At 42.7% G+C, this 12,331-nt stretch overlaps 1 protein-coding gene across 50 annotated transcripts in view; it reads left to right on the top strand.

The window, feature by feature from the left end:
• Positions 1-12,331, top strand: part of LOC147708230 (uncharacterized) — a 2,035,583-nt gene that overhangs the window by 424,033 nt on the left and 1,599,219 nt on the right. The gene's annotated exons all lie outside the window — the stretch shown is intronic.

Below are 12,331 nucleotides of genomic sequence, written 5' to 3'. Positions count from 1 at the left end.
GATTTTGCCTACTTACTCATTAATGAAATACGCATAATATGTACTTTTGTAATTGTGATTTTAAATATGAATTGTTCAATGTATTTTATATGTGTACTTTTATGGTTTGAAATATAACCGAAATAAAGTCTCTATTGAATTGAAAAAATTGAATTGAATTGAATTGAATGTGAATTTGAGTATATATTTTCCTTTTTAAAAAAAATATTTTTTATTTGAGTTCCCCCCCCCCCATTTTCATTGTACAGAACACATAAGAAAATTCATTACAGTTTAACATGCAGGGTTTGTCGCAAATCATACAAAGATTATACAGATAAAATGAGAGAAAAAAATGAAATACAGGTGAAGACAAAACAAAGAATTAAAGTAGAACAGAAACATAGCACACTTTATTATCTAGCCTACCCCGGGTCTCTCTCCTTCCGCCTCTGTATAAAATCCCATATTTCCTTTCCAAGTTTCTTGCCTATTCCACCCCTCCTTGCATGAATTGCTTTCTCAAGGTTAAAGGCAGCTAGTAATTTCTTTAGCCATTGGTGGAACGTGGGTGGTAATCGATCCAGCCATGCCGTAGCAATGCAAAGTCTTAAGACAGCCATAGCCACAAAGATAAAATACTCATGGTTAGTCTTACCAGCACTATCCTCTATTCCGAGGAGTACAACTGAAGGTGTTAAGGTAATTTCTATTGTTAATGATCTTTTAAGAAATACTTCAATTTCCTCTTGGGTCGTTTTTAAATGTGTACAAGTAGCAAACATATGGACTAAATCAGCCTCAGTACTATCACATCTTGGACACGTAATGCCAGCTACCCCTCCCCATTGTGCCACCCTGGATGGGGTGTAATACAGAAAATACAGTGTCTTAAAGTGTTGTGCCTGGAGTGATGCTGAACATAGTAATTTCTGCCCTAGTTTCAGTGATCTACGGAAATTTTCCTTCTCAACTCCCAGCTTTTGCACCCATTTACCTTCATATTTTCCCAGATCATCTGGTTGGTACTCTATTAGTTCAGAATAAAATCTTTTAATTGTACAGTCTGTACCAGCCTGTATAGTATCCAAAATTGAGTTCATTGCAAATCCCGCCAGCCCTCCAGTTTTTGTCAACATAAAACTTCTAATTTGCAGATATTTAAAGTAATGAGTAGCATCTAGCCCATATATTGCCTGTAAGTTGTTAAATTACATCACCCCCTGCATTCCTATCAGATCACCCAGTTTGCTAATCCCATGTTTTCCCCATTCAGAGAATACTACTCCAGCGAACATATCACCAGGGAAATTAGGGTTATTACTCCACCTAGTGTAGGCATTCTATCTGCCTAGGCTAAATTTTTTCGCAAAGGAGATCCAGATCTTATAGGCGGCCATAACCGTTTTAAATTTAGTTCTCTTAAAGTAACTATACTTTGTAAATTTCAGCAGGAAATTCTCAGCTTGATCCCCTAATTCTAGTGAATAAATCGCCAAAGTTCCTAACTCATCATGCCCTTCACTCTCTGCCCCTCCAAGCAGACCTGCCATATATTGAAGGGATGCTGCCCAATAATATAGTTTTAAATCAGGTAGGGGCCACCCCCCTCGCTCCCTCAGTAGTGCCATATATCTGAGCGCCCTTCGAGTCTTCCCATGCGCGCACAGGAATCGATTTACCATGTGCTCAAGAACCTTAAACCACTTTCCTTCAAACAGTAAGGGTATGGCCCTAAATAAGTACAAAAACTTTGGGAGAAAAAACATTTTGACTATGTTGGTTCGGCCTACTATCGAAAAATGTATATTATTTAGCCTATCTAGATCCTTCTTAACTTTATTTATTATTCGTGATATATTTAAATCCACAAAGTTATCTAAATCTGGCATTATTGTTACCCCTAAATATACTCCACTTTGCACCACCCGGTAATCAGTGCAATCTATCTTGTTATTTTTAATAATTTGTGTTTTTGCAATATTGAGGGCATAGCCGGACACTTCTCCAAATAGTTGCGCCTCTGCCTCAACCAAATCTATAGCTTCTGTGGGTTTGAGTGTGACAATTGCCTCATCGTCCACATAGGCCAGAATTTTACATTGCCCCCTGCCAGTCTCTACTGGGGAGATATTATCATTTAGTTCTATACGCCTTATATATGGGTCCACATAAAGGGCAAATAAAAGTGGGGAGCAAGGGCAAACCTGTTGTTTACCCCTCTTTATCTGAAAAGGTAACATGTACTCTCCGTTTACTCTTATACGAGCAGATGGTCCTGCATATAGTACCTGTAGAGCTTTCACCATTCCCTCCCCAAATCCCACCCTTCTCAAAATAAACCAAAGAAAGTCCCAGGAGACCCGATCGAAAGCTTTTTCAGCGTCTAGTAACATCACTGCGAGCGGGTCTCCTGTAACCTCTGCAAAATCAAATAAAGTAATAACCTTTCGGGTATGATGAGTGGTACCCCTCCCTGGTATAAACCTATGTTGGTTAATACTAACCAGAGGATCAATTACATTCGCTATTCTTAATACAAGTATCTTAGAGTACACTTTTGTATCTGTGTTCATTAGGGTTATTGGCCTGTATGACCCAGGTTGGTTAGGCGGTTTGCCCTTTTGCAAGATTATAACAATGTCAGCCCCCGCCCAGCTGTTTGGGATTGATGTTCCTGTCTGCGCTTGCTGCATTGTAACAATGAAATCATGCTTAATCACATCCCAGAATGTTTTATAAAATTCCAGTGGGATTTGATCAGGGCCTGCAGCCTTCCCTGATGGGAGGCTGGTTAAGGCGGTCAGAATCTCTTCTGAGGTAAACGGAGCCTCCAGCATAATAGCCTCTTCCTCCAATAAGGTAGCTGCTGGTATATCACGCAGATAATTACTTATTTTGGGAAGATCGCTCGGGCAGTCTTGATCATACAAAGAAGTATAGAATTTTCTAAAGACTTCTTGGACCCCCTCTGAATCTGCAACTATTGTTCCTGCATCATCCTGTATCTCCCTTACTTGTCCCATGGACACATTCTGTCTTGTGCGAATAGCAAGTGTGCGGCCAACAGTTTAATTGAATTCATAACATCTTTCTCTATTTGCTAGATATGTTTTGGCTCCCTTATTAGCTATGTTCTCCTCCGCCTCCATCTTTGCTTTCGCTATGCTAATCAGTACTTGATCTAAAGGGGCACCCCTAAGAACACTCAGAGTTAATTCCTCCTCCGCCTCTGCCACCGCTTGAGCAAGCTCTGCCTCCCTTTGTCTATCCCTTCATCGGCTTGCTAAGCTAAAGCTTATTGTCTATCCTCGTATGGCCGCCTTAAAGGAGTCCCACATATTCCCAGTTGCCGTACTGCCTCTGTTGATGTCCAAGAAGCTCCTTATCCAATTACTCATATGCATAATATAGGCATCATCCTTTAGCAGCCCTCTCTCGAATGTCCAAACCCGAGCCGGTCCTGTACCCACCCCAGTATTTAACGTTAAAATCAAGGGATTGTGATTGGATATTATCCGCAGAAGCCTTTCAATCTTAACTTTGGATTGCAAAGAATGTGAAACAAAAAAATAATCTAATCTGGCACAGACTTTATGTGGAGCTGAATAATAAGTAAGTCCCTGCTCAGAAAGTTTTTGGGCCCCCCATACATCCACTAACGCATTATTCCTTGTGAGGTTATATAATGACCGCCAGGCTCTCTTTTTCCTCCCCTGGTACCCCCCGCCAGAAGCCATTCCCAGTCCTCCTGCCCCATTAATATTAAAACCCCTGGCCAGAATTACAATGGGGGACCAGGTGTCTAGCTCCAGATCCAAAAAATCCAGAATGTCCGGATCATCTTCCGTCGAGCCGTAAATGCAGCCTACAGTAATCCATTTCTCATTTACTTTATACTCTATAAGAACCCATCTCCCCCATCGGTCTTCAAGCTTCCTCCTTATTATAGTATCTCTGCGTTTCGCTAATATTGCCACTCCTCTATTCTTAGCCCCTTGCTTAGAATATGCTAATACAGAGAATCTCAATTGTTCTAATAGATGACCTTGTTCTCCTTCTACGTGGGTTTCCTGTAGACAGACCAAGTCCGCATTTAGAGATCTTAACCATGGTGCAACCCGCTGCCTTTTGTTTCGATCATTTAGACCACAAACATTGACCGTAACTATACGTATACTCATTAATGTAGATTTCCCATCAGGCTCAGATCAATAATAAACAGTATTTTGACATTTGTCCCTTGCTGCAATACATTCACCCAATCAAGCACCCCAACTTTTTCCGTGCTTCCCTGCATGTAATAACCCAACCTAAACGAAATATGCCCTGTACCCCACCTGCCCCCTCCTTCCCTCCCAGCCCTCCCTTACGGGCAAATAGGTCAGTCCTGACCTATGCGTGTCAGCTGTAGCCCCAAGTGCCACCCACCCCTCCTACCCCTGCTCCTGAAAAAAAAAGAACCTTCACGTGCCTCTGAAATGCACACTGCTAAGTGCTGCTGCCGCTGCCAATTTTATCCAAAACGTAACCTTAACCTCATCTTTTTTTAATATTGCGCCTTGTTACTTCTGATGCCTTAGGGCCACCGTCATAGACTTTGAGCCTCCTTTCCTTCCTTTCGCCTCATCCAAATACGCCTGTGCTTTGATTTCTGAGAAGAAAATCTTAATCTGCCCATTATCTATGACTTTGAGGCGGCATGGGAACATTAGATAGGCCTCACCTCCCATATTTTGAAAAGGGGTTATCATTTGCCTCATGCGCCACCGTCTTTCCACTGTCGCATGACAGAAATCCGGGCGGGCAAAAAACGTCGTGCCATTATAGGACCGTCTGGCCTCAGGTTTGGCTTTTCTGAGGGCAAGATGGCCGCTGGCAGGCCGTAGGGAGCAGTAGCTCCTCTCCTTGCTCCTGTATGATGTTCGAAAAGTATGGTACTTCCTCTGAGTGCCGCTGACCGCTGCTGATTACTGCTCTGCATTATGGGGAAAGTGGAGTATGCCTTATCCATTAAATTGATTCAGCGCATCACCACTTGGTTACTGAGAAGTGCATCGCGGCTGCCACAGTTACTTTGCTGGCTAAACACGCTGAAAACTGGCATCTCAAGTCAGAGACAAAGACATAAGGAGAAACAATGAGATCAAAAAGAGAGGGAAGGGCCCAATGTGATGTTTTAGGACCTAGCACCGCTACAACCCCCACCATACACAGTTACATAAACAAAATGTAGCAGTGGGTCACACAAGCAAATTGACTGACTAAGTATCTGAAAAAGTAGGATAGACAACAAAAATGAGTGATAAACCTATTGTGTGACTAAGTGATATATACACTAATCACATGGGTACTTCTTCTATGTGAAAAAATACCCATCAGTTGTCGCTCAATACGGCCCTATTCATCATCTGGGATCCTTCACACCAGGAAAGTAAGGTTTTTGTACCCACTGGGGATAAGAGAGATGTATGCAACTCATCGAACAAGCGAGACCCAGTGAAAACTATGGTGTACCTGGGTGTAAAGTGACAACTGTAGGGCAGTGCACAAAAAAACGTGAAATAAGTGAAAGAAAAAGTGCTAGAATGACTAAAATTGGATAGTAAAGAGGGTAAAACCCTTTAATAAACACCTCTTCACTCCCAAATCAATAAAAGAGTGCGACAATAGTAGTCTCAACAAATAACTACTACTTAGTGTGTGCGGTCAACATGTTTCTGCACACTAAGTGGACCCCAAAAGGTATCCTGCTGCTTTCATCAGGTTTCATTTGGTCATTTGTTTTGCGATATTAAGAAGGCCCTTCTGTGAGTAGAAATCCACTCGAAGTTAGGTCCGATAACCAAATTAAAAAGTGCAATCTTCGATAGATGTATGGGAGATTATGAGTGACAACAGTGCAATGATCCAGTTGATAACAGGCAGTTGTTTAGTGAAGGCTGATAAATTGGTAGCTGTTATAACCTCTGAATGGTGAATAATATCATAGCCCCCTTTTCATGAAAGAGTGGAAAGGACTGTCCGGAATGTATGTTGGAGTGAAAGCACTTCAAAGTAAGACATGGATACTATCCACCCCGTTATCCTGTCGCTTTGAGCAGTGTTATGAGGTCAGTTCTTACTGACGTGTCATACTAATCCCTTCTTTTTAATGTTCTTGTTCACGAGAGCGGTGCTCCAATTATCTGCGCTGTGGCCAGGTGAGGTGGAGTTTTTCTCTCCTGCCATCTAGGTAAGTGAGAGTGTATATTCTACTAACGAGATAGTATACGTGCCACTTTTGGACACCAGATAGGCATATATTCTGTCTTGAATTGGATCACTCTATGGATCCTGTAACCAAACTTTTATTTTATTTTTGGTTGTTTGTCTTTCTATGTATCTGTTTGTGTGTTTCCTGATCACTCGTTGTTCTGGGGACCAAAAAGCCCAGGAGAATGATGACCTACATGATATCCAGGTGATAAAAATCTTTTTTATTTTTCACCAGAACATTGAGCAGTAGCGATAATGGTCCTGATGAAAGCAGCAGGATACCTTTTGGGGTCCACTTAGTCTGCAGAAACATGTTGACCGCACACAATAAGTAGTAGTTATTTGTTGAGACTACTATTGTTGCACTCTTTTATTGATTTGGGAGTAAACAGGAGTTTATTAAAGGGTTTCACCCTCTTTACTATCCAATTTTATTCATTCTAGCACTTTTTCTTTCACTTATTTCCCGTTTTTTTGTGCACTGCTCTACAGTTGTCACTTTACAACTAGGTACACCATAGTTTTCACTGGGCCTCGCTTGTTCGATGAGTTGCATACATCTCTCTTATCCCCAGTGGGTACAAAAACCTTACCTTCCTGGTGTGAAGGATCCCAGATGATGAACAGGGCGGTATCGATCGACAACTGATGGGTATTTTTTCACATAGAAGGAGTACCAATTTAATTAGTGTATATATCACTTAGTCACACAATAGGTTTATCACTCATTTTTGTTGTCTATCCTACTTTTTCAGATACTTAGTCAGTCAATTTGCTTGTGTGACCCACTGCTACATTTTGTTGATGTATACGGAGAAACAAGCCATGGCCCCTCGAGTGCAGAACATTGAGCAGTAGCGATAATGGTCCTGATGAAAGCAGCAGGATACCTTTTGGGGTTCACTTAGTCTGCAGAAACATGTTGGCCGCACACACTAAGTAGTAGTTATTTGTTGAGACTACTATTGTCGCACTCTTTTATTGATTTGGGAGTGAATAGGTGTTTATTAAAGGGTTTTACCCTCTTTACTATCCAATTTTAGTCATTCTAGCACTTTTTCTTTCACTTATTTCACGTTTTTTTGTGCACTGCCCTACAGTTGTCACTTTACACCCAGGTACACCATAGTTTTCACTGGGTCTCGCTTGTTCGATGAGTTGCATACATCTCTCTTATCCCCAGTGGGTACAAAAACCTTACCTTCCTGGTGTGAAGGATCCCAGATGATGAACAGGGCGGTATCGATCGACAACTGATGGGTATTTTTTCACATAGAAGGAGTACCAATTTAATTAGTGTATATATCACTTAGTCACACAATAGGTTTATCACTCATTTTTGTTGTCTATCCTACTTTTTCAGATACTTAGTCAGTCAATTTGCTTGTGTGACCCACTGCTACATTTTGTTGATGTATACGGAGAAACAAGCCATGGCCCCTCGAGTGCCAAAACCACAGAAGGACTCAAAGAACGACAAGGAATCGGACAAGGCTATCTTTAGCGACCCGGGCACGGCCACAATGTTAATTTGAGATCGGCGACCCAGAGGCGGAGAAACAAAAATCAAGAGAATGTGGAAGCTGCTCCCTCCGAAAATACTGTGATGCCGAAGGACAAGGAAAAGAAAACCGCAGTACCCAAAAAGGGCGCTAAGCACCAGAACAGTGAAGTATCCAGCAAGGAGGGGAATTTGCGGCAGCTTACCCTCCGGGAGTCGTTTGCAACCCAAGTATTAGTACCAGTAGCTTTCACCTCACCTGTAGCCCTGGTAGGAGGTAGGAGCACGAGAGATCCGGCAGAGACGGAAGAGCCGAGCCCAGATCTGCATGATGACGGAATCAGGGTGGAGACAGCCACCGCAGCCACTGAGAGCGATGTGCAGATCCCAGAGGGAGCGTAACATTCAACTTCTCTACCTGTGGCCCCAGCAGGATGCGCTCTCGGGCAAGCTGAACAGAGTGAACGGAACACATGGGTCAGCGGAGATGTGGATGCTGGCGGAATACACTTGCAGCCGCTGCAATCAGACTCTGTGGATATTACCGAACATCGCGTTAAGGAGGGCGCTGCTGGGGGTGAATCACTATCTCTGGCTGGCCGCTATGTTGAGAGCGAGGCTGTCACGAGTAAAAAGTCGTTGATAGAAGTGGACAGTATAATCCTTTCCCCTGCTTTATTAACGACTCAAAATTTACTTAACAAGACACAATGTATCTCCGCAATGGGCCCGGAGCCCACTGTGCTCTTATCACCTGACATAGAGCAGTTAATGCGATCTAAGGATATTATCCCTGAAGCGCATGGTGGCGACCCGGACCCAAAAAAGCACAATGTTCGTGACAATCCTAGAGAACAGACAATGGGTGGGCTTCTCAATCCAGGCTCTCTCAGTGATGACTGTTTTTATTCAGTTAATGATGAGGAGGGGGATGAGGATGATGAAAAGACAGCATCTGGTTCTGTAACGGAAAGTGATCTTGGCACCTCGGAAGCTGAGGGGGGAACAGACTCAGCAGTGTCATCTCCGGAAAGTGCACTAGTGCACAAGCTGTGCACGAAACGGAGGGCCAAGATACTGAGAAGCCTTAAGAGCAGATGTCATAATAGGGCAAAGTCTAATGTGAGCCCTATCCATCCAGAAGTATCTAAAAAATTGGATTGGGACTATTCAACTACTTCCAGCTTTATCAAGAGGGGGGCACCACTGTACCTCAAACCCAGAATGATATCCCAGGACAGACGACCACCATGGATATGTTATATGCTACCCTGAAACAAATGCAGGGGGAGGCCAGAAGTGAATCTCGGAGGGCGAAGCAGGCCAATCAAAAAATACAGGGCTCACTACGTAAGGTGAACAAACTCTATGCAGACATGGAAGCCAGGGTTACTGAGGTGGAAACAAGAACTGAGAGACTGGAGGAGGATGTTGGGAAATGGAATGAATTCAAAAACGAACAGGAAAAGATGGCGTCGGATGTGCATTGGAAGCTTGAGGATTATGAAAATTGTCAGCGGAGAAACAATGTTAGACTTTTGGGGGTCACAGAAGGGAAGGAGGGGCAGTATGTGCGAGCATTTGTTGTTTAGTTTACTTAAGGGGGCTTTCCCAGAATTGTCTGCCTGGAATTGGGAGAATGGGATACAAAGAGCTCATAGGTTCCCTATGGTACAAAGGAAAGGGCCAACAGCAGATAAACCAAGGGCCATTCTGATATATGTAGGAAATTTTCTACTAAGACAGGAAATTAGAGTATATCTTTTTCCCATCAAGATTAAAGCTCTATAAATATTTAACAGTGTGGACTACCATTGAATTACAGAGGCGGTTCCTCTGCTAAGGAAGAGGTTTATCTCCCCCCTGCTATTTCAGCAGTGCAAAAAATAAAACAATTATTTTTCTAAGCGGGAGGAGGGGCCAGGCTGGGATCTGATGCAAGAGCAGGGGAGGAGTAGTTTGCACTCCTCTAAGAGCACATGATGGTTTGGCCAGCCCTCTAGGGCCAGACAAACTGGCATGTGCACTTGGAATGTTCTCCATGGGGCGAGAACATGGTCCCAGGCACTGCCTGAGCGTCCAAACAGGATGCTCATACCAATCAGGATGCTGCACCAGCTTCCATCAGACCTTCTTTCCAGGACAGAGGAGAAGCGTGCAGCAGCTTGGCAGAGAAGGGAATTTTTTTTAAATCCATCCCCCCACCACGCCCATTCCAAGGCAGCCGCCACTGTTGAATTAGTTTCCTATAAAACAAAATAATGTCACATCTTGTTCTGCTTTAATGCCATCCTCAAAGAAGAGTGGTTGTAAAGGTAATCAGAAGTATTATTGAACACCTGCACTGGCACCAAATAGTCAGGATACATTCTCATTCAAAGCTGTTGCAGTGCAGATGGGATTTGCACCGGTGCAAATATTTGGTGGATACCTAAGTACAAGCTGCAGTCTATCGAATGGGCATTTAGTTCCAGACTTAGGCCCCAATTATGATGATGTCTGGAAATCACTCCAGCCAAATTGTTTTGGGAATGCTTTCCGAATTACTTGGGTTCTGGGAGTCCAAACGGTCGAATACGGTGTGTCAGAGCACCTAATGAGAACAAAGGCTCCCATTGAGAAAATGGGTGGTCGGGGAAAACCTTGCACCCTGTGGCAGGCCCCCCATGGAGCCTGCCACACTGTGCATGTAGGGAAAGGGGGTACCCATGGGTACCCACACAGGCCTGCTTCGGAGGGTCCCCGGTGAAGGAGGGCCTGATGTTGGCTGTCAAAGTAAGATTCGGGCAGCCAATCCATGTTGGAACAACCGACCCGGAAAGGCTGTCCGACTCTATCATCCCAATTGCTCGTCTGGGAATGTGACCCAAAGACCTGTACTAGTTGGCTCGGAACAACATTGTTACTCCAAATGCCGTTTGGAACAACGGGGCATATTATCAAGGGCCGGTGTTAAAATTATCGCCATTTTATCGGCAGGAAACTGCCGATAAAACGGCGATAATGGACTTGATAATATGCCCTTGTTAATTCCTATAGAAGCCCATGTTAACATCAGAACATGGGCTTCTATGGGAACTAACAAGGGCATATTATCAAGCCCATTATCGCCTTTTTATCTGCAGTTTCCTGCCGATAAAACAGCAATAATTTTAACACCGGTCCTTGATAATATGCCCCCAGTTCAACAGTTTGGATGCTTTCGGGACATCATGATCGGTCGTCCGTAAATGTGTCAATAACATGGCATAACCAAAGCCTTGAGATATAATTTCCCCAATTCTCAGGTGTCCCTAAGAATTAGGTTGCATTCTCTTTTCCTGAGTCGTTTTATGATGTTCATCCTGAGAGGAGTGTCAAACATGTAGCTGAGAACTTTGTAGTGAATTGTGAATGTCTCTTGGGTTTACAGCGAATACATTCAATACAGGATTACATATTGCCAAACTGAATATATTCAGGACTACCAGAATGCACCATGGTTAATTCTGGAATGGTTATCCAGGTCTTCATTCTATGCTTGTGCCACCTTCAGAGCATTTTCCTGTGCCACAGCAACTCCACGTCTCACAAAGCCAAGCACAATACTGATGACAGAAACCCACCAATAACATGTTCCTGTGATGCTGGGTATCTGATCTACCATGTGTTTATACAGCCAGCATTAATGAACAAATCTATGTAAGAACAATTGGGTATGCAATTTACTAGTCTAGAAGCAGCAGTGTTAGTCAGAGGCATGTTTACCTAATAACTGATTGCGTGCATCTGTCAGATGCTTATGACTTTCAAACTAATTCTTAGATACATATACACAATATAAATTCATATTTTCTTCGAATGGTATAACTTATGTATGTCTGAAATATATTTTACAACTATAACAAACATATTAGCCCACTAGTACCACATTCTTTTGCAAAAAATACTCCAAGGCATAATTATGAGAAGGTTGCTGGATTACTATCAGACTCTGCTTGCTATGAATGACAAACTGGTATTTCAGAGACATTGCCAAGAGAGATGACTACAAGAATTCAATAAATCTTTTGGTGGTCTTAGGGTTAGCACTTTTCCATATTCTATGGTGTGAGTCGGGTACACCCTTTTTGAAGGGGCAACACCACCCAGCCCTCATTACTGTGGATTATACCTGATACCCTTCTCTCCATTTGAGAATGGAATGGGAATTAGCTAGTCAAATAGTGAGGGATACATATGTATAACCCCTGGCTACACAGACCAAAGATCAGGTAGAATAGTTCTGAAATGAGACCACCATGTTGTTAGACAAAGATTCATTGTAAACTGATCTCTCACATTGTCTGCTGCATACTCAACAAAAATAATATATAAACTTTTCCAAATGGTAAAAATAGCATGCAACCAGTTCAACAAAATACCAGTAAACCCATCATGCCCCAATTATTTTGGCTCAAAGTAAGAATCCTTATTATGTTTGCCAATGCTGGTTCACAATACCACCACATCTGGAATGCACACCATTATTTTCATCTATATTGGGAAATGTATTTGGTACAGAGTTTAGTGATAGGAAAGTTATATTTTGAGATTTAAAATCATAAAATCATA

This window comes from Lissotriton vulgaris, chromosome 6, assembly GCF_964263255.1.
Source record: "Lissotriton vulgaris chromosome 6, aLisVul1.2, whole genome shotgun sequence".
NCBI lineage: Eukaryota > Metazoa > Chordata > Amphibia > Caudata > Salamandridae > Lissotriton > Lissotriton vulgaris.
The sequence above is the reverse complement of the archived record's forward strand: the minus strand, read 5'-3'. Positions and strand labels throughout refer to the sequence as shown.